This window comes from Eschscholzia californica, unplaced genomic scaffold, assembly GCF_041429995.1.
Source record: "Eschscholzia californica isolate CP2 unplaced genomic scaffold, dmEscCali1.0.p SCAF_2, whole genome shotgun sequence".
NCBI lineage: Eukaryota > Viridiplantae > Streptophyta > Magnoliopsida > Ranunculales > Papaveraceae > Eschscholzia > Eschscholzia californica.
Genome location: NW_028238309.1, coordinates 29983648 through 30007061, shown reverse-complemented (window position 1 = coordinate 30007061; position 23414 = coordinate 29983648). Strand labels below are relative to the sequence as shown.

The window sequence follows — 23414 nt, the reverse complement described above, 5'->3', positions numbered from 1 at the left end:
CTTTGCGGCAATACAAGAAATTCAATTAACTTATAGGATAAAAAACCAAAGAAAGCAAAAGTTCCACACCAATTTAAGGAAGAAATTGGAACACTACTTTTTAACAGGAAAGCACTTCCATACTACAACAAGCGCAAAATCTAAAAAGGTCAAGGAATTTTAAACACGGCGGGAAAATCGGACGAATTGTAAACTAACCTTTCGGCGGAGCAAGAAGTAGAAAACCCCCTTGAGCTTAAACAGGCTCAGCTTAAATCCAAGTCCTAGTATACCAAATGCCCGCGATCATCAGATTTTCGACCAGCAAAATCACGCAAGTAGCATCGTTATATCCAACAAGATCTTGTAGTCGTCGGAACAAACATAACCTAAACACAAAAACATACTTCCATGGAACAAGGACAGAAAACTCCCTCGAAAAGAAGTACCACACCAGTTCTTCAAGGGTTAAATCTCAATTACCATGGGAAAATGAGGAAGGGAGGTTCAGAGGAATACCAAAAGTGAAACTACAAAAGGGTTAGGTTTTTAGGGGTCAATCAAAACGTAACTGTTTCCTGAATTGTTGCGAGCAGGTACAGGGGTGCTAAAACCTCCAACCGAGTCCCTGAAATAAGGAGATAGGATATAAAACCTCCTTAACAATTCGATCGCTTCTCCGAGTAGATCCTATCATCTGTACATAAGTAATACAACTAAGAGATCAAGATTAATTTATCCCCTCGAAATGTGGAAATGTAACCAGACTAAGCGGAAGAAAAGAGAAACTGAAGAGACAATATTAACACAGCCAATCAAAAAAAACAAAGTAGATTTTAGAGTGGGAGTTCAAGTGTCACCCTTTTCTACATCAAAAGATCATCCAAATTTTAGAAACTAACACTCCGTAACGTTATCCCTGTATGAAACTTGAAGGACTACCTATTTGGTCAACATTCGAACGTGATAAAAACCTATACAAGAAACAAATACCACTCTACATAATCAGCTTGAAATAGAAAACCCCTACAGAATCTACACGTATTTGATCCCTACAAGACAATCGACCATGATGAAGCAAGTCCAAGACACATAAAAAAACCTAACAACTACAGCACAGAAAAATTCTGAAGTATACAGAAATGAAACTGGGGCAGGAAAACCTGAACGGAGCTTGAGACAAACCAAATTCCCTCCGTGAAGTAAACCTTAGCGAATGGACATTAGAGCAAACTCCTCAATTTATGCAAGCTAGAAACTAAAAAAACATAAGAAACTTAAGTGATATTGTTCCTGAAATATTGGATAGGAAATTAGGTAATGACACCCTTACAGAAGACTTCCATATAACAATATAAATCAGGAAAACCCCCTAAATTGATTTTTGCATGCGTTAATTATAACTTCTCCACCGAGGAAACAATCAAAGAAACTAGCAGTTCAGAAGCCTCTTCACACAGTTAACTTGACGAAGATGACCACAATTGTCTTAGCAAACCAATAAATTATGGAAGAATAGGACTGACCATCCCACACGAAGATCCCTGAGAAGGAGAAAGAACATGAATTATGTCTTTCAATTGAAGAAGACCTCATGAAGAAAAAATAAGAAACTGAAAGAGGTAAGTTCAATCAGAAAACCCCCTTCACAAGAAACAAAAGAACCCAGTCCTCAAATAGAACACCACTTGAAACAAGAATACTTAGGTACTATAGTAGATTCACTGTTTTATTTTCTTAAGTTCAGTAGTACCTTTTCTTTTTGAAAAGTTTGAATTAATATATCAAAAAAGGTGGTATAGTACAATGAAGAGAGCAGACTAGACGCTAAAGATTACATCATCAACTCATCCCATTTAGAGGTAAAGTCATAGAACGACTTTCCTTTTGCCCAACTAGAATTCCTACTCCAATGAAACCATAGAGCTAAAACCACCTCGAGGCTATTGGAATCACTAGTCCCCTTGAAAGTTTTCTCATTTCTATCTTTCAAGATAGACCATATTATGGCAAAGAGGATGAGATCCCAGACCTCTTTCCTAGAGCTGCTTCTGTATAGTCTGCCCCATTGCTCAAAAATTTGATAAATATTTCTTGGCTGACACCATGAAGCTGTTACGGAGTTTAGAAAGAAATTCCACATCTTGCTTGCACCCTCACCTTGTTTTACAGAGTTAACTAGCACCATATAAAAACACCAATAAGGAAGAAGACTATAGAACAATAGAAGATAGGAGAACCCTCTACAATCACAAAACAAGGTAATGCCTCCCTCGAGAGAGTCCAATTCTCACATCCTTGGGATATCAAATGAATTTTGCGCACTTCCAAGATAACATCTCCACTAGACACTCACTCATCCTCAAAATAAGAAAATAACAAAATGCATGATTACACATGTTAGGGAGTGAAATGATGTAGCAAAATTCCTACAATATGGCACACTGGATGCCAGAAATGTAATTTATTAGTGTTGTTTTCCTCAGGGGAAGGAGACACACATGTACAGCTGATCCACAGATATTGCATATTCCCGAAAGTATTAAATAGATTAAACGTTACCGAGATAAAGCGGCAAACCCTCCTTCAGAAGGATAAAAACGACAGGGAAGAGTTCTATCCAATCTACGGGTAACAGGAAAAGCCCTTGAGAGCAAACCAAATCACGTCTCCTTCGAGTAAGCCAATTCAAAAATCCCAGGGGAAAAACAAATGAATTTTGCATGACTAAATTATTATTCCTCTAACAAGGATAAAAGTTAATAAGAGACACTCCTTCAAATACATCAGCAACAAAAGCTCACAATTGACAAGCTAAAGAGACCCGACCACAATTATAAATACCGTAGGAAGGCATATCAAAAACCAACGCCTTCCCCATTGGAATGCAGGATGAATAGGAATAAATATTCCATCAGAAAAACAACTTAGCAAGAAATCGGGAACAAAAGCTATCAATTTTTCATTTACAAAGATCCCCCTACGAACTGACAGGAAGGCACTAAACTAGACAACCCCCGTTAGACGAATGAACAAAGCCCACTATTCGGCGTAACAAAGACACTAACTTTCCTGTAGAAGATTGTGAAACAAGTTATATTGCATATTTCAGTATTAACAATAAACTAGGAAAACCTATAAAGCATTGCATATGCTAGACTCCCTGCACGTAAACATTTGCATTTTTAGTTCCAAGAACTGTGCTACCAATTAGAGAAACAACAATCACTTCAAAGACATTCTCAAATTTTACCTCCTGGTTGAAATATCCTGAAGTTACGCAGAAGCAGCCATACCTGTTACACCACGAGCGGATACCTAAGCTTCTATAAAGAAACACCCAATCAACAATAGATTTCAGATAGAGTAACTGAAAAACTAGATAATGTTTTAAGTTTCTATACCAACATTTCTGATACATCGACACAGACGATCCTACAGTTCGCCGAAAGCTTCCTTAGAAGCCACATCTGGGGCTCAATTGGAAGAATATGAACCTATGCTTCCCCTCTGAAGAGCAATTGAACCAATAAACTGTTTTTGGTTTAGACCACCAGCACAACAAGTACTGAAGGTGATCCTCATATGGATCTTATCATGCACATGAACATGATAAGTTCGGCATCATATATTCATATTCATTTTCGTAAGTCATTAAAAAGTAATTATCGATGAACTAATAACCCCTTCAATATCAAATACAAACTTGACAACTATTTGTAGTTGCAGAAGCAATCGAAAATTTCCTAATTGAATATCTACCGAATTTGCAGAAGCAATCAACTGATCAAGAATGAAAATGTCAAAATCCAACCCATGTTATACTACGCTAATCACAGAAACGATTGAAGAATCAAATCTAGATGTTTGAAACGCGAACCAAAAACAATAAAACCATATTAACTACGAAACCCTAGATTAGTCGAACGAAAACAGTGGAATGGCACTGTCATAGTACAGGAAGTATGGAACAAATATCCCCCACTGGAAGATAACTTCCATTGAAACAACCAACTTAACAAGAAAACCATATTCAGAAGTTCAAGTGTTAATAGTTTCCACCAGTAGATTATCTGACTTTTAATTGCTAACACCCCATAATGCTGTTCCGACGATAAGTGAAGAAATCCCAATTGGTCAACGATTGGACCAGAAAGAAGCCTTCGCAAAGAATTCACCCCTCTAAATAATCAACTTGAAATTGAAAACCCGCTTCAGGGAAGCTAGACTTCTGCACATATATCCAAACCATATAAAGCTACAACTACGATGAAGTCCAAGAGACATGCACACCAAATACAAATAAGCAACTACAAAGACAGAAAACAATTGAGGTATTCTCCAAATGAAACTAAAGAAAAACCACTACCTTCATCCTCATAAAACTTGAGACGGGAAGCCCTTTTAAGAAGATAAATTAAGTCCACAATACACCAGCATCGTCCTGGACTACAAACAATAAAGAAAGGGTTAAGCGACATGTTAGGAAACAGATTGTTAGAGAAAATTCCGCATCATTTATGCAAGCGACAAACTAAAAGAGATCAAAAGAAATTTAAATGGTACCGTTCTCCCATGGAAGGCCATAAGCGAATGACGGAACAAGAGTTTTAAATATCGCAGATTCTTGAAAATATTTGGATAGGTAACCTCGTACAGAGAATACTAATGTAACCAGATAATACTTGGATAGCCTCTCCTTGGAGTTGGTCCAAGTAGCAAATCCCTGAAAAATGAGAATTGATTTTGCTTTAGTTAATTATAGTTTCTCTAACAAAGACAAAAATCAAAGAAGCGACTTCGGGAAGCCTCACATAGTTAACTTGACAAAGCTGACCCTAATCATTCTAAACCAATAAATCAAATGAGTACTCATAACTATTGAAAACACCCTAAAACGAAACGAAATAGAACACCTTTTTAACCCATTGCTTCTCATACATTAACAAGGTAGAATACAATTACCAGTCCCATCACAGAGATGCCTGAGAAAGAGAACAAAAAACAAATGTGTACATCAATTCAAGAAGAAAGTTCAATAAGATCACCCCCTTTTCACAAAAAAAAAGGACCTGGCCCTCAAATAATCACCATTGGGGCGCGAGAGTACCCTGAAAACGTATTAAATGGATACATTTTTTCTATATAAACATAACTAGCAACTTCATAAAGGAACAATAAGGAAGAAGACTTCTATAGGACGATAGAGGATAGGGCATTTCACAAAACAATGTAATGTCTTCGTGGAATAAGTGCAATCCTATCATCCCTGCCAAAAAATAAATTAACTTTTCATGATTTTACAAACACACCTCTACCGAGTATAAATTTGAAAAAGCAAAGAGCGAGAAAACCCTCTCCCAATATAAAGAGCTCATTAGAAGTAGAAAAGGACGAAACTTCGGAGGCAAATGAGCTTGGACCTTAGACAGGAAAATCTCTTATGAGAAATCAAATACACGTCTCCCAATAACACTAGCCCTCGAAACAGATAAAAATAAGTTCATCACATGTTAGACAATGAAAAGATAGAGCGAGATTCTCACGATATAACAAGCTAGAAACTAAAAAATAAATTTAATAGTGTAAATGTTTACCCCAGGCACATGAGAAACGCATGGAAAGCCGGTCTTTGGGTATGGGATACTCCTGAAACGTATTAAATACATTTGATGTTAGAGGTACTCCCTCATACAGAGTTATAAACGAAAAATGAAAGAATGAACATTGCGGAACTGATGCAAAATAGGCAAACCCCCCAAGACATAGCCAAATAACATCTCTTGGAGTAAGACCATTCTGTAGATCGCTGGGAAAATCAAATAAATTTCACTTGCTCTAATTATTAATCCTTTAACTTGGATAAAAATCAAAGATTTAAGTTAAGAACTAGAACACCTGCTTCCTAAGATGGACGCATTAGTGCTTGAAAAGGATCAGAGGCAAATTCGAATGGCTCTAATAAGGAACACAAGGCTCTATGAGTCCCTGGTAAAAAGCATTCCAGATAAGCCCCAATTATCCTAGAAAACCAATAGAATCAAATGAGTACTTATAACTATTAAAAACACCCTAAAATAAAACATACAAGAATAACTTTCTAACCCATCGCCTCTCTAATATTAACATGGCAGAATAAGACTAGCCGTCCCATCACAAAGATGTCCCAGAAGAGAACAACGACAAATAAGAAGAAAGGAAAGAAAGCGAAAGACGAAAGTTTAATTAGATGACCCCCTTTTCACAGCTAAAAAGAACATGGCCCTCAAGTGGATCATGATTGGGACACAACAAGAGTACTTTTGAGTATTGTGGCTCCTGAAAAAGTATTAAGTAGATTCCTTGTTTCTACATTTACATAACTAACCTTCATAAAGTAGCAATAACTAAGAAGACTTCTGCAGGACAGAAAAAACCCTGCATTTCACAAAACAATGTAATGTCTCCCTGGAATGAAAACTATCATGCATTCATGCTTCTATAGCTAAATGATAGTGTTTCTCCTAGCATAAGAGGAACACGAACCAGATTTTTAAATGTCACTGATACCTGAAAATACAAGGGTAGTTAATTAGGTACTAACACCCACAACACCCTTGAGAGGAGGAAACCAGATCGTGTCTCGTTGCAAATCCCTCTAAACGTCAAATGATATGGCATGTGTTAATGGTAACTTCTCCAACATGGATAAAAATCAAAGAAGCAAGTTCGGAAGACCCCTTCTCACAGTTAACTTGACAATGTTGACCACAATCTTCCTAGCAGCAGGATAACCATTCCATCACGAAAATCCCTCATAAAGAGAACGAAATAAATTATGTCCGTCAATTCAAGTAAACCACCTAATGAAGAAACTGAAAGAAGAAAGTTCAATGAAAAAGACATAAGAACCCAGTTTTCAAATAGAACACCACACGACATGAGAGGTCCGGCAGATTCCTCAAAATGTATTCACTGGTTTTACCTTTTCTGCATTTGCATAACTAACACCTTCATAAACCACCAGTAAGGAAGAAGACTCTATAGAACAACATTAGATAGGAAAAACCCCCTCAATTCACAAAACAAGATAATGTCTCCCTAGAGAAAGACCAGTTTTCAAATCCCTAGGCAAAAAACGGATGGACTTTCCATGCTTCAATAATTGCTCCAAACCTGGTTAAAAAATCAAAAAAGAAAGTTACAAGACTGGAACCCCTTTCCAAGATAAACAACTAATTGTCCACCACCCTTTGGTGTAGTAGTAGGACATCCCTCTTAAGCCAATGAGGCCTTGGGATCGAGTCTCAGTGGAAGCAGTTTATCACCAAGATTTATCCCATGTAATTTAGGCACTAAATAAAGTAGCTGTTGTAATTATTGGTTTAACTTAGGCGGTTATCGTGCTTATCACATCTTAATGATGTATCAATGCCCTGTAGCGACTAACGTAAATCGTAGTCGATTTCTCAAAAAAAAAAAAAGATAAACAACTAATTAGTAATGATTATAAAGGACAAAATCATATAGGCAAATCCTAAGAAATTCAACAGGGAAATCCTATCTAGGAAACATAATTAAAGTCGACTCAAGACGCCAGTCATCCTTCAAACCAACAAATACAAAGTATGAATTCACACGATAGCGAGTCATAACTCATAAGATACAACAACATTTTTAATAGCGCATATTAGAAACTGTGAAGGGAAATTAATAGTGTACTGTAGCCTGATGGACATGAGAACAATGTTTCAATATTTTTACTTCATGTGAAGGGAAATTAATAGTGTACTACGCGCCTAAAGGCGAGGCAGTATGTTTTTGCCTCAAGGCGAACGCATCTATAGAAAGAATAGAACTTACAAGCATCATCTAAGTTTATGCAACACATGAAGTAAAAATATTTATAGTTCTTATTTCTTAAACAGTTTAATCTCTATTATTGTAGCAAATGAAAAAGGCTAATATTATCTTATCTTCGAACATCCAATTCGAAGATCCTAGGAAAACCAAACGAATTTTTGCACACTCTAAATAGGTAAACCCTGATGTAGAAAGATAAACTAACAATATGAATGAAGGTTTTATGCAATCTATGGAAACCAGGAAAACCCCTTGAGAGCAAACCGAATTACAACTACTTGAAGTAAGTCCAATTCAAAGACCCCGGAAAAAACAAAAGAATTTCGCATGCTTCAATTATTATTACTCTAACCGAATAGAAGTTAAAGAGTCGACACTTGCTTGCCCAAGTGGTTGAAAGTGTTGACATAAACTCCAAAACCCTAGAGGTCCCAGATTCGATTCCCAGAGGAGGTGGAATCTATGGTTTATAGAACTTGGGTTATTACTGAATACAAAGGAATTGGAAAGAGATTGTGAGGGAACAAGTTACGACACAATCTCCTTCCAATTCAGTATGAAATCCAAAAAGTGATACTGCTAGCCCAAGGCAGGGTCCTAGACCAGTGAAAAAAAAGTCCTAAAACATCTTCGATTTCAATCCTAGTGGGCCTAGCAGACTCCTTAAAGGTACAGGAGTTCCTAAACTTCCAAATAGACCACACAATTGCATTAGGAATAAGATTCCACAACTCTTTCTTAATACCCTTAGTGGCCAGATTGCTCCATTGCTCCAACAACATGTGCAGAGAGGAAGGCAAACATACATGAATCTCAGCTTGATTTAGGAAAAATAACCAGAGATTGGTCGCCTCCTTACAATGGATGAACAAGTGATTAGACGACTCCTCCTGCTCCTTGCAACCGATACATCTACTAGGCAAGATCATCCCACGTCTCCTGAGGTTATTGAGGGTTGGGATTTTGCCCAGCACAGCAGCCCAAACCCCAAAACTAACTCTAGGAGGAATCAGAGAATTCCAAATGACTTCAGCAACCGGAAAGAAATGATCATCTGAATCTTGATGGCTAAGTATGGAACACATGTTGTTCGGCTTTAGGCCTCTGTCATTAATGGTTTAACTTAGGCGGTTATCGTGCTTATCACATCTTCATGATATATCAATGCCTTGTAACGACAAACGTATATCGTAGTCGAATTCTCAAAAAAAAAAATTTAAGAAAAAAAGAAGTTAAGGAAGCAAGTTACGAGAGACCCCATCGTAGTTGAACCCAGTCCACCTACCAAACAATAAATAATAGCAAAGAACAATTGAACTACTGAAAACCCGATCACAAAGATAGAGAACAAAGGAAGGTTTTACAATAAGCCACCGTCTTCCCATCAAAATACATGTAGAATATGACCAAATGTTCCGCCACATACCCTGAAAAATAAAATAGAACGGAAGTTATTTTCATTTGAAAAAGATACCCCTGAAGTGATGAAGCATTAAACGGCTGAGAGGAAAACGCTGAACAAGACAACCCCATTTAGATGCATACACGGAGTTCAATGTAGAACATTGTGAAACTTATTACTACCCAAAGAACTAAACCTTTGAATGACCATAATCACAATTTGGCGCTATAAAGCATTTTAAGAGATATCAAACCTACAAAAAAAACAATCGGATGACCAAGATTTCGTAATATAGACAAACAGATTCAGACAAGATACCATTAACACAAACAGGTACCGTCCATCACAAAGATGCCTCAGAAAAAAAGAACAAAAAAGAATATTTACATCAATTAAGGTATGAATAAAGAAAAGAAACTGAAAGAAGAAAGATTTCATAACCTACGCGAACTGATTCGGAGAAGATACGATTAACAGGAAGGGGATATCATCACGTCACAAAGATGCCTGAGAAAAAGAACAAAAACAAATATATACATCAATTCAAGAAGATAGGAATAAAGAAAAGAAACTGAAAGAAGAAAGTTCCGTTCGATAATCCCTTTCTCGGAAATAAAAATAACTAAGCCCTTAGATCACCATTGGACGCGGGAGTACTTTTGAGTACTGCAGGCTCCTGAAAAAACATTAAGCAGATTCATTGTTTCAATATCACATAACCAATATCTTCATAAAGCAACAATAAGGAAGAAGACTTCTATAGGACAGTAGAGGATAAGAGAACCCTGCATTTCACAACATGTAATGTCTCCCTCGAATAAGTACAATTCTCACATCCCTGCAAAAAAATGAACTTTTCATGCTTCTACAAACACATTTCTAACATGTGTAGAAATTGAAAAACAAAGAGAGAAAAACCCCTTCCAATAAGTACTTGAAAACGATTGGAGGAAAATTCGAATGGATCGTCAGGCAGAAATGTTTTTCGAAGAAGAAGTCTCAACTCGATATCCACTCGCCCTCGGAACCAACACAAAACACAATGGAGGACTGCACATGTTGGGGAATGATGGTTTATTGCAACTTGCAAGTCGCTTCAAATATCGCACAATAGAAACCATGATGTTTCCCTGGGGAGGAGAAAAACGTAGGCAACTTATTTATGGATATCGCACATTCCTCAAAGTATTAAATAAATTAGATGTTATTGACAATATGACATAAATACGTAAACTCTTAGAGAAGAATAAATCAACTACAAGGAAGAGTTTATGAAATATATGCAAAATAGGAAAGCCTTCTTCAGAGCAAACTGAATAGCATCTCACTGGAGTAGGTTCAATTCGAACATCCCTTGAAAAAAACAAATGAATTTTTCATGTGTCAACTATTATTTCACATCTTCTCTAACGAGGATAAAAGTTCAAGAACCAAGTTAAGAGAGACCCCTTCCGCTACATTCCAGTTACATCCACATAGCTGACCCCTTCCTCCTACCAAACAATGAAGTGAAATAAATACTTATAAGTACTATAAAAAGCACAAAAAGAAAGAAAGCAAGTAGGTTTAAAAGCCACTGCCTACTGCCTTCCCCATTAAAATACAGGAAGAGGAATAGCTATTCCATCACAAAGATTCCTGAGAAAGAAATTGGAAACAAGGTTACAAACTTTTTTATTTGAACAGATCATCCCTGGACAGGAAGCAAAAAGAAAATCAAAGAAACTTTCCTCCCGAAGAAGAAACTAGACAACCCCCTTTAGACGAAAGAAGAAAGCCCAATCTTCCTCCCGAAGACACCAACTTTCCTGTATAACATCATTAAACTTTTAATAATGCATATTACATATGTAATAATGAACTAAAATAATTAATGCGTTGCATAAGCTACACTCCCTTCGCGTCAAGATTTTCATTTTTGGTTTCGAACCCCTCCCTCGAAAAAGAAAATCAACAGACTGGGATCTTGTTGACAAGAAGCAGGATACCAACTAGAGAAAACAACAATCAATTCAAACAATCTCAGATTTCAGCCCTTGATTGAAGTATCTCATTGATAAATCATTGTTTGTTACAGATATTGGTAGATTAAAACGATAAACCTTCAAATGACCGAGCTGATGTTTCAAAGTTATGCGAAAGCAACTATACCCATAAAAGCAATCCATTAATCAGAATATGGTGGTTATAGACTATTAGAAAGACACCAAACAAAAGGATAAATCTTCTGCTGACCAAGAGATGGTATAAAGTTACGTCAAGCAGCTATACCGATTAGCACAAACAAATCCAGAGAGGATACCTACGTATCCGTGAAGAAAACCCCAAGGCGAGAACAGATTCTAGGTGAACAGATCTTCGATGTGACAGGTTACTGAAACTATTTGAAGGTAACCCCCTTTTCACGTACAAAAAGAACCTAGCCCTCAAATAGATCATCATTGGGACACGAGACTGCAAGTGTACTTTTGAGTATTCTAGGCTCCTGAAAAATTATTAAGTACTCATTGTTTCTATATTTACATAACTAATACCTATAATAAGGAAGAAGACATCTACAGGACAATAGAGGATTGGAAAACAATGGAATGTCTCCCTAAAATAAGTACAACTCACATCACTGGGAAAGAAGAAAAGAACTTTTCAAGCTTCTGCAAACACATCTCTAGCAAGTATAAAAATTGAAAACGGAAAGAGAGAGAGAGAGAGAGAGAGAGAGAGAAATTCCCCTTCCAATATAACCAACCTCCTTAACAGAACATTAGAATCAAATCGTCTTGGACCTCAGACAGCAAAATCTCTTCTAAGAAAACAAAATAACATCTCCTTATAACACCAGTCTACCTGGAAACCAAAACAAAAAGGAGTTCATCACATGTTAGGTAATTAAAAGATAGAGCAAGATTCTTATAATATATCATGCTAGAAACTGAAAAGTGAATACCACTGAACAAATAAATTCTTCCGCTATCAAATATAAGATCGAATTAGATGTTTAGCTGAATCCAGTGACAATTGAGATTTCCAAAATGAATAACTAGCAAATCTGCATAAGCAATCAACCGATTAAGAACGAAATCCAACCACTAATCAAACACAATTAAGCACGTAATTTAGTTGCTCGAAATGCAAATAAAAAACAACGACACTAAATCAATCGCAAAACCGTGGACAAGTATAAACGCAAACTACTTTCAGGCACCGCTCAATCAGCAAAAGATCCGGCAACTAATAAGCAGGAATAAGGATGAAGAGAAAACTTGAAGGCATGGATAAAGTACGGCAGAACAGAAGTAGGAATCACACCGCGAAGAACCCTGAGAAAGAGAACAAAAACAAATTGTCCAATCAATTCAAGTAGAACAGCTAAAGACGAAAGAAACGGAAACTGAAAGCAGAAAGATCAATCAACAAAACCTGTCACAGAAAATTAAAGAACCCAGTCCTCTAAAATGGAATACCGCGACAACGGGAGATGACGAGAATGCTTTAGGTACTGCAGGTTCCTGGAAAAGTATTCAATAAATTCACCATTTCTATATTTGCATGACTAACACCTTCATAAACAAACAATAAGGAAGAGAACTTCAACAGAACAATAGGAGATAGAAAACCCCCCTCTCAATTCTCAAAACAAGGTTATTACTCTCTAGAGAAAGTCCTATTCTCACAAAATAATAGAAGCAAGTTCAAATAGCGTTTCCACACAGTTAACTCGACATAGCGGACACCAATCACCCTACCAAACCAATAAAATCAAATGAGTAATTATAATAATTGAAAAGGCCCTAAAAAGAAAGGAAGTAGATTGGCCTTTTAGAACGTTGCCTCTCTCACATGTTACATAGCAAATTAAGAATAGCCTCCCCAACAAAGAGATGCCTGCGAAAGAGAACGAAAAGCACATATATACATACATCAATTCAAGAAGATATGAAGAAAGAAAAGAAACTGAATAAAGAAAGTTCAATAAGGTAACACCCTTTCCACAAAACAAAAGAGCCTAGCCCTCAAATTGATCACCCTTTTCGGAAAGTATTAAGTAGATTCATTATGTCTATTTACATAACTAACACCTTCATAAAGAAACAATAAGGAAGGAGGCTTCTTTTGGACAATAAAGGATAAGAAAACCCGACCATTTCACAAAACAATTTAATCTCTCTGCCTCTCTGGAGTAAGTCTAGTTCTCAGTTCTCACATCCCTGAGAAAAAACAAATGAACTTTTCATGCTTTTATGACTACCCCTCTAACAAGGAAAAGTTCGAAAAAGCAAGTGACAGCAAACCCCCTTCCAAATAAATAATGCATTAGTAATTGGAAATGACAGAACCTTAAGAGGCAAATGGAATGGAAAATCGAAGGGAAGATCTCTCTTTTAAGAAAACCAACAATTAACGCAATGGAGGACTGCACATATTGGAAAATAAAAATATTATCAAGATTCTTTAAATATGGCACACCATAAACCAGCAATGTTTCCTTAGGGAAGGAGAAAAACACAGACAACCTACCTATGGATATCGCATATTGCTCGGTGGTGGTCGCTCCAATTCATAGGTCCCTGGAGAAAAACAAATGAATTGCATGTGTTTTCTCCAACAAGGATAAAAGTAAAAGAAGCAAGTTAACAAACACCCCTTCAGCTACATCCCAGTTAAATCCTCATAGCTGTCCCCTTCCTCCAACCAAACAACAAAGTAAATAAATACTTGTAAGTACAATAAAGGCAACAAAAACAAAGAATGCAGATAGATTAAAAAGCCACCGCCTTCACCGTGGAAACACAGGAAAAAGAGACGAGCTAAAAAAATTGGAATGATTGCATAAGCTTCACTTCGTGGAAAGATTTTCATTTTTGGTCCCGAAACCCTCCCACGAAATAGAAAATCAACGACCTAAAATCTTGTTGACAAGAAGCAGGATACCAACTATTAAAAACAACAATCAATTCAAACCTTTCTTAAAGATAAACCCTTAATAGGAGTATCAATAAATCACTGTGTTACAGATATTCGCCGATCGAAACGATAAACCTTCCAATGACAATGGCTTGAAGTTATGCCAAAGCAACTATACCCAACAAAGCAATCCAAATCAGAATTTGGTGGTTATAGATCATTATCAAGATATTAAACCAAAAGATAAACCTTCAGCTCACTAAGATGATGTTCTAAAGTTATGTCAAAGCAACTATATCGACTAGCATGACAAAACCAGAGAGGATACCTACGTATCTTTGAAGAATAACCAAACGCGAGAACAGATTCTAGATTAACAGTTACAGAAAGACTAGTTAATGTCAAAAGTTTCTATGTTGACATATCCAAATACATCAACAAAGTGACCTTGCGGTTTCCCCAAAATCAACATTGGAGACCACATAGCAAAGGCTCAATAGAATGATTACGAATGTGCTTTACCTGAAGAAAAATCGGATTAATAAACTGTTGCTGGTTTAAACCACCAGCTTAGTAAGCAAGCAAGTTCATCCGGATGTGGATTTTCTCGTGCGTATACACATGTCAAGATCTGCATCAGAACAATCTCTAAAGCAGTTAAAAAGTAAATATCAACAGCCATACCCATTAACACAAATGGATACCTAAGCTTCTGTAAAGAAAACCCCAATTGGGAATAGATTCTAGATAAACAGTAACTGAAAAGCAAGATCATGTTTAAGTTTCTATACCGACATATCTGATTCATGAACACAACTGATCTTACTAATTGTCTGAAAGCTTCCTTGGTTGGAAGCCACACAGATCGGGCTCAGTTTGAAGAACATGAATCTATGTTTTCCCCCTTAGGAGCAATAGAATCAATAAACTGTACTTGGTTTTTACCACCAGCACAACAACTATTGAAGGTGATCCTGATGTGGATCATATCGTGCACATAGCATGATAAATTAATAAACCACAGTTGTCCTAAAATACCAACAACTAAGAAAAAGGGTCCCACAACACGTTAGCGAATGGAATATAGAACAAATTTCTCAATTTATACAAGTTAGAAACTAAAAGATAAACGAAACTTAAATGATACTTTATCTCTCGGGTACTTGGAAAAGACAGGTACCAGATTTTTTTAATATCACAATCTGAATATATTTGGTAAGCTATTAGGTAATAATACCTTCAACACCCTGAAGAGAAAACCAGATCGCGTCTCGTTGCAAATACCTGGGAAACATCAAATGGTTTTTGATGAGTCGATCATTATTCTCAAACAAGGATAAAAATCAAAAAAGCAAGTTCAGAGGCCCCCTTCACACAGATAACTTCACAATGTTGACCGTAATCCTCCTACTAAACCAATACACTATGACAAAATATGACTAACCACCCATCATGAAGATCCTTGGTGAGGAGAACAAAAATAAATTATGTCTATCAATTCAAGTAGACAACCTAATGAAGAAATAAACAGAAACTGAAACAGTAAAGTTCAATTAGAAAGAAAATAAAAGAACCCAGTTCTCAAATAGAACACCACTACGACACGAGAATACTACTGCAGGTTCCTGAAAAAATATCAGTAGATTCATTGTTTCTATATGAGAAGGAAAACCTAACACAGACCTCCATGAGAACTCCAAATGTTTTTCTTTAACTTAATAGCTTCAGAAGGTCGGCACCCCAACAACCGTAACGCAAATCTTCTACACAAACAACTTAAAAATTAAAATAAGGACTCCCCCAAGAAAGAACAAGTGATTTTCCAGCATAATCCGTAGTCCTAGAATATGGAAGATCAAGATGAGTGTTGGATAGCAAACTTCCACTAACATTTTATCGAATAATTTAATGCAATTGCAAACAAACGGCCTAAAGATATCGCCTATAATGCATAAGAAACTTCTACAAATTGGGTGTATAGAAAACCTTCTTCAAGAAGAAACACTCAAACTATGTCAACCTAATTCCATGCAGCAGAAAAGAAATCAAGAAAGATAGTCTTCATGGAAATACAAGAAAATCAATGTTATAGTACAAAAAAACCAAATAAAGCAAAAGTTCCAGACAAATTATAGGGAAGAATTCGAACACTACAGCTTTTAACATGAGAGAGCTTCCATCCCGCGACAGGTGCTAAATCCTAGGAGGTGAAGGAATTTTTAATACGGTAGGAAAAATGGACAAATTATGAACAAAGCTTTCAGGAGAACAAAAAGTAACCCTCTTGAGATTGAACAAGTAAGCTTAAATCCAAGTCCTAGTATACCAAATGTCGGCGATCATCTGAATCTGGACCAGCAAAATCACGCAAATACCACTGTTAAATCCACCTGCATCATGTAGTCGTCGCAACGAACATAACCTAAAAACAAAAATTTAGCAACAGAAAACTTCCTTCAAAAAAGAACCAAGCCGGTTCTTCAAGGGTTGAAGCCTAATAACCGTGCGAAAATGAGGAAGGGAGTTCAAAAGAACAAAAGTGAAACTAATACAAAAAAGTTAAGTTTTTAGGGTTCAATCAAACCTTATTGTTTCCTAAATCAATTGCAACCAGGTACGGAGTGCTAATACCTCCAACGCAGCCCCTAGAATAAGAAGAAAGAAACTGCATGTACTCAATAGTCAAATAAATAACCTATGAACTAAGAGATAAAGATTTATTAATCCCCCAGAAACGAGGAAAAAGTAACCAGACTGAGCGAAAACTAGGTCCTGTCTCCTTGGACTTGGACCAAGTTGCAAATCCCAGGAAAACATCAATTGATTTTGTTTCCACTAATTATAGTTTCTCTAACAAGTACAAAAATCAAAGAAGCAAGTTCAAAAAATGACCCTTCACACAGGTGATTTGACAAAGTTGCCCCTAATCATCCTATCAAACAAATAAGAACCAAATGAGTACTTATAACTATTGAAAACACCGTAAAACAAACGAACTAGAATGGTTTTGATCCCTTCGCCTCTCTGACATTAACATGGCAGAATAAGACTAGTCGTCCCATGATTCCCATCACATAGATGCCTGAGAAAGAGAACAAAAACAAATACGTAAATCAATTAAAGAAGATCTGAAGAAAGAAAAAAAACTAAAAAGAAATTTCAATTAGATAACCCCTTCCAATATAAACACATCTGAAGTATAAAAATTGAAAAAGCAAAGACGGAACTTTTAGATGCAAATCAGGTTGGACTCCAAACAGGAAAATCTCTCATAAGAAATCAAATTAATGTCTCCCCTTATGACCTGTCATCCTTGAAATCAAAAAGGAGTTCACGACATGTTAGGGAATGAAAAGATAGAGCAAGATTCTTCAAATAAAGCACGCTGAAAACTGAAATCAAAATTTAATAGTCTACGGTTTCCCCCAGGTACATGAGAAAGGCACGGAAAGCCGGTCTTTGGGGATGAGGTACCTCCTGAAAGGTATTAAATAAATTTGATGTTATAAATATAGAGAGGTACAACCTCTTACAGAGTTATAAACGACAAATGACAAAGAATGGACATTGTGGAACCAATGTGAAGTAGAAAACCCCCTTTAGACAAAAGAAGAGAGTCCATTCTTCCTCCCGAAGCCACCAACTTTCCTGTATAACATCGTGAAACTTTTAACAATGCATATTAGATTAGTAACGATGAAGTAAGAAAATTGGAAGGATTGCACAAACTACACTCCACGTAAAGATTTTCATTTTTGGTCCCAAAACCCTCCCACGAAAAAGAAATCAACAGAATGATATCTTGTTAACAAGAAGCATGTAACCAACTGGAGAAAACAACAATCAATTCAAACGATTCTCAATGTTAAAACCTTAATCCAAGTATATCAATAAATAACTGTAAGTCGAATCAATAAACCTTCAATGACCAAGATGATAGCTCAGAGTTATGCCAAAGCATATACCCAAAACAACAATCCATTGATCAGAATTTGGTGGTTATAGATCATTTATAAAGATATCAAACAAAAAGATAAACCTTCCACCAAGATGATTTTTTGAAGTCATGTCAAAGCAACTATATCGACTAGCACGAACAAATCCAGAGGGCCACCTGCTTATCTGTGAAGAACAACCAAAGGAGAGAACAGATTCTAGATTGACAGTAACAGAAAAACTAGTTAATGTCAAAAGTTTCTGTACCGAAATATCCAAATACATAAACAAAGTGATCTTGCAGTTTCCCCGAAATCTTCCTTGGAGACCACACAGCAAAGGCTCAATAGAATGAATATGAATGTGCTTTACCTGAAGAAAATCATATCAATAAACTGTTGCTGGTTTAAACCACCAGAATAACAATTACGCAAGATCATGCGCATGTGGATCTTATCGTGCAATATCAATGAACTAATAACACCCTCCAATATCAAATATAAAAGCGAACCACATTTAGATGCTCAAAATGAAAATAAAAAGAAATGAACTTTTCATGCTTCTATAACTATCCCTCTAACAATTAAAAAATTTTGAAAAAGCAAGTTAATAGAAAGAAAACACCCTTCATAAACAACTCATTAGTGATTGGAAACGAAGAAACCAAAAGATGCAAATTTGAATGGAACTCGACAGGAAGATCTCTTCTAAGAAAAGAAATTAACACTTCCTCTGAACACCAATCATCCTCAAAATCGAAAAACAAAGAGTTCACCACATGTTAACGAATGCAAATATGGAGAAATATTCTTAAAATGAAGCACGTTGCATGCTAGAAACTGAAAGAGAACTTAATAGAGTACTGTTTACCCGAAAGACATGATAAATCAGAAAAAATAAACCTTCAGAGGAAACTAGGTCATGTCTTCTTGGAGTTGGACCAAGCTGCATATCCTAGGAAACATCAATTGAAAAGGAAATAAAAGTTTCAAACAAATGATAAGGAAGAAATCCAACCACTTAACTTTTTATCACGAGAACACTTCCGTTCCGCAACAGGCACCAAATCCTAAGAGTAACGTGAAGGAATTTTTAATACGGTAGCAAAAATGAATGCATTGGAACTAAGTTTTGAGAAAAGCAACTCAAGTACAAAACCCCCTTACGGTTGAACGGGGCTAAGCTCAACCCGAGTCCTAAAATATACGATACCCGTGATCATCTGAACCTGGACAAGCAAACTTACACAAATAACAACGCTAAACCCAACTGCATCTAGTAGTTGTCAGAATGAACATAACCATAAAACAAAAACTTTCTCCTATGTATCAAGGGTAGAAAGTTCCCTTCAAAAGAAGAACCATACCAGTTCTCAAGTGTTAAATCCTAATCACCGTGGAAAATGAGGAAGGGAGGTTGGGAAAAAGAAAGAAAGTGAAACTAATAAAGGCTCAATTGAAACATAACTTCCTAAATTAGATTACGACCAGCTACAGAGTGCAAAGACTTCGAAAAAGAAAGAGAAAGGAATTGCATGTACTCCATAGAAAAGTTAAGGAACAACTATTAGTAAACATTCGAATGTGATAAAAACCTACACAAAAACCAAATACCCTCTAAATAATCCGCTTGAAATTGACTTCCCTGTATAACATTGTGAAACTTATCATATTGCATATTTGACAATGAACTGAAAAACCTCTAACGCATTGCATATTCCCAGTAGAAGTGTGCTACCAACTGGAAAAAGCAACAGTTTTAACTCCAGGTTGTAACATACAGGTTCAACCAGACCACCTAAAGAAAGAAAGAAAAAGAAACTGAAAGCAGAAAGTTCAATCAACAAAACCCCTTCACAAAAAGTAAAAGAACCCAGTCCTCAAAAATGGAAAACCACGACGACACGAGAGTAGGTACTACAGGATCTCGAAAAAGTATTCAGTAAATTCACCATTTTTATATTTGTATAACTAACACCTTCATAAACCAAAAATAAGGCAGAGAACTTCAACAGAACAATAGGAGATAAAAAAAAAAACTCAATTTTCAAAACAAAGTTATTCACTTATTCCTCTCTGGAGAAAGTCTTATTCTCACAAAATCAAAGAAGCAAGTTCAAATAGCCGTTTCAGAAAACAACGTAATGTGTCCCTGGAGAAAGTCCTATTCTCACAAAATCAAAGAACCAAGTACAAATAGCTGTTTCACAAAACAACATAATGTGTCCCTGGAATAAGTCCAGTTCTCGCATCCTTGTGAAAAAAGTCAAAAACAAATGAACTTTTCATGCTTATATAATTGCCCCTCTAACAAGGAAAAGTTTGAAAAAGCAAGTGACCAAAAACCCCCCTTTCAAATATACAATGCATATTTCAAAAATAACAATAAACTAGGAAAACCTATAATGCATTGCAAAGATTGTGAAAGAACAAAGCCCACTACTGGCGTAACAAAGACACTGACTCCCAACACGTAAACATTTGCGTTTTTAGTTCCAAGAACTGTGCTACCGATTAGAGAAACAACAATAACTTCAAAAACATTCTCAAATTTTACCTCCTGGTTGAAATATCCAGATGACCAAGATATCCTGAAGTTACGCAGAAGCAACCGTACCTGTTCCACCACGAACGGATACTAAGCTTCTGTAAAGAAACGCCCAATGAACAATAGCTTTCAGATAGAGTAACTGAAAAACTACATAAAGTTTAAATTTCAATACCGAGGCTCGATTGGAAGAATATGAACCTATGCTTCCCCTCTGAAGAGCAATTGAACCAATAAACTGTTTTCGGCATCATATTCATTTTCTTAAGTCATTAAAAAGTAATTATCGATGAACTAATAACCCCTTCAATATCAAATACAAACTTGACAACTATTTGTAGTTGCAGAAGCAATCGAAATTCCTTAATTGAATATCTACCGAATTTGCAGAAGCAATCAACTGATCAAGAATGAAAATGTCAAAATCCAACCCATGTTATACTACGCTAATCACAGAAACGATTGAAGAATCAAATCTAGATGTTCGAAACGCGAACCAAAAACAATAAAACCATATTAACTACGAAACCCTAGATTAGTCGAAAGAAAAACAGTGGAATGGCACTGTCATAGTACAGGAAGTATGGAACAAATATCCCTCACTGGAAGATAACTTCCATTCAAATAACCAACTTAACAAGAAAACCATATTCACGAGTTCAAGTGTTACTAGTTTCCACCAGTAGATTATCTGACTTTTAATTGCTAACACCCCATAATGCTGTTCCGACGATAAGTGAAGAAATCCCAATTGGTCAACGATTGGACCAGAAAGAAGCCTTCGCAAGAATTCACCCCTCTAAATAATCAACTTGAAATTGCAAACGCGCTTCAGAGAAGCCAGACTTCTGCACATATATCCAAACCATATAAAGCTACGACTACGATGAAGTCCAAGACATGCACACCAAATACAAATAAGCAACTACAAAGACAGAAAAAAATTGAGGTATTCTCCAAACGAAACTAAAGAAAAACCACTACCTTCATCCTCATTAAACTTGAGACGGGAACCCCTTTTAAGAAGATAAATTAAGTCCACAATACACCCGCATCATCCTGGACTACAAACTATAAAGAAAGGGTTAAGCGACATGTTAGGAAACAAATTGTTAGAGAAAATTCCGCAACATTTATGCTAGCGACGAGCTAAAAGAGATCAAAAGAAATTTAAATGGTACTGTTCTCCCATGGAAGGCCATAAGCGAAAGACGGAACAAGAGTTTTAAATATCGCAGAATCTTGAAAATATTTGGATAGGTAACCTCGTACAGAGAGTACTAATGTGACCAGATAATATTTGGATAGCCTCTCCTTGGAGTTGGTCCAAGTAGCAAATCCCTGAAAAACGAGAATTGATTTTGCTTCAGTTAATTATAGTTTCTCTAACAAAGACAAAAATCAAAGAAGCGACGGGAAGCCTCACATAGTTAACTTGACAAAGCTGACCCTAATCATTCTACCAAACCAATAAATCAAATGAGAACTCATAACTATTGAAAACACCCTAAAACGAAACGAAATAGAACACCTTTTTAACCCATTGCTTCTTATACAATAACAAGGTAGAATACAATTACCCGTCCCATCACAGAGATGCTTGAGAAAGAGAACAAAAACAAATGTGTACATCAATTCAAGAAGAAAGTTCAATAAGATAACCCCCTTTTCACAAAAAAAAAGGACCCGACCCTCAAATAAATGAATAATCACCATTGGGGTGCGAGAGTACTTTGAGTATTGTGGCTCCTGAAAATGTATTGAATGGATACATTTTTTCTATATAAACATAACTAGCAACTTCATAAAGGAACTATAAGGAAGAAGACTTCTATAGGACGATAGAGATAGGGCATTTCACAAAACAATGTAATCTCTTCGTGGAATAAGTGCAATCCTATCATCCCTGCCAAAAAATAAATTAACTTTTCATGCTTTTACATCCACACCTCTCCCGAGTATAAAAATTGAAAAAGCAAAGAGCGAGAAGAACCCTCTCCCAATATAAAGAGCTCATTAGAAGTAGAAAAGGACGAAACTTCAGAGGCAAATGGGCTTAGACCTTAGACAGGAAAATCTCTTATGAGAAATCAAATAAACGTCTCCCTATAACACCAGTCCTCGAAACGGATAAAAATAAGTTCATCACATGTAAGACAATTAGAAGATAGAGCGAGATTCTCACAATATAACAAGCTAGAAACTAAAAAATAAATTTAACAATGTAAATGTTTACCCCGGGCGCATAAGAAACGCATGGAAAGCCGGTCTTTGGGTATGGGATACTCAAGAAACATATTAAATACATTTGATGTTAGAGGTACACCCTCAAACAGAGTTATAAACGAAAAATGACATCTCTTGGAGTAAGACCATTCTATAGATCACTGGGAAAATCAAACAAATTTCACTTAACATGGATAAAAATCAAAGAATTAAGTTAAGAACTAGAACACCCGCTTCCTAAGATGGACGCATTAGTGCTTGAAAAGGATCAGAGGCAAATTCGAATGGCTCTAATGAGGAACACCAGGCTCTATGAGTCCCTGGTAAAAAGCATTCCAGATAAGCCCCAATTATCCTAGAAAACCAATAGAATCAAATGAGTACTTATAACTATTAAAAACACCCTAAAATGAAACATACTAGAATAACTTTCTAACCCATCGCCTCTCTAATATTAACATGGCAGAATAAGACTAGTCGTCCCATCACAAAGATGTCCCAGAAGAGAACAACGACAGATAAGAAGAAAGAAAAGAAACCGAAAGAAGAAAGTTTAATTAGATAACCCCCTTTTCACAAT

General features: G+C 36.3%; 1 long non-coding RNA gene across 4 annotated transcripts in view; it reads right to left on the bottom strand.

The window, feature by feature from the left end:
- Positions 1-23414, bottom strand: part of LOC147557326 (uncharacterized) — a 48925-nt gene that overhangs the window by 16914 nt on the left and 8597 nt on the right. The window contains exons 7-21 of one of the 4 annotated variants that reach the window (XR_015233922.1): positions 20784-21949; positions 18172-20677; positions 16710-17773; positions 16092-16547; positions 15363-15885; positions 13739-14756; positions 12641-13105; positions 12168-12540; positions 10158-12067; positions 6529-10061; positions 5878-6396; positions 5577-5628; positions 4896-4964; positions 4546-4705; positions 199-4428 (exon numbers count right to left, since the gene is read on the bottom strand). This is a non-coding gene — a long non-coding RNA (uncharacterized LOC147557326). Of the gene's footprint in view, positions 1-198; positions 4429-4545; positions 4706-4895; positions 4965-5576; positions 5629-5877; positions 10062-10157; positions 12068-12167; positions 12541-12640; positions 13106-13738; positions 14757-15362; positions 15886-16091; positions 16548-16709; positions 17774-18171; positions 20678-20783; positions 21950-23414 lie in introns of all 4 variants that reach the window. The other 3 variants (XR_015233923.1, XR_015233921.1, XR_015233924.1) reach the window with 3 other exon arrangements.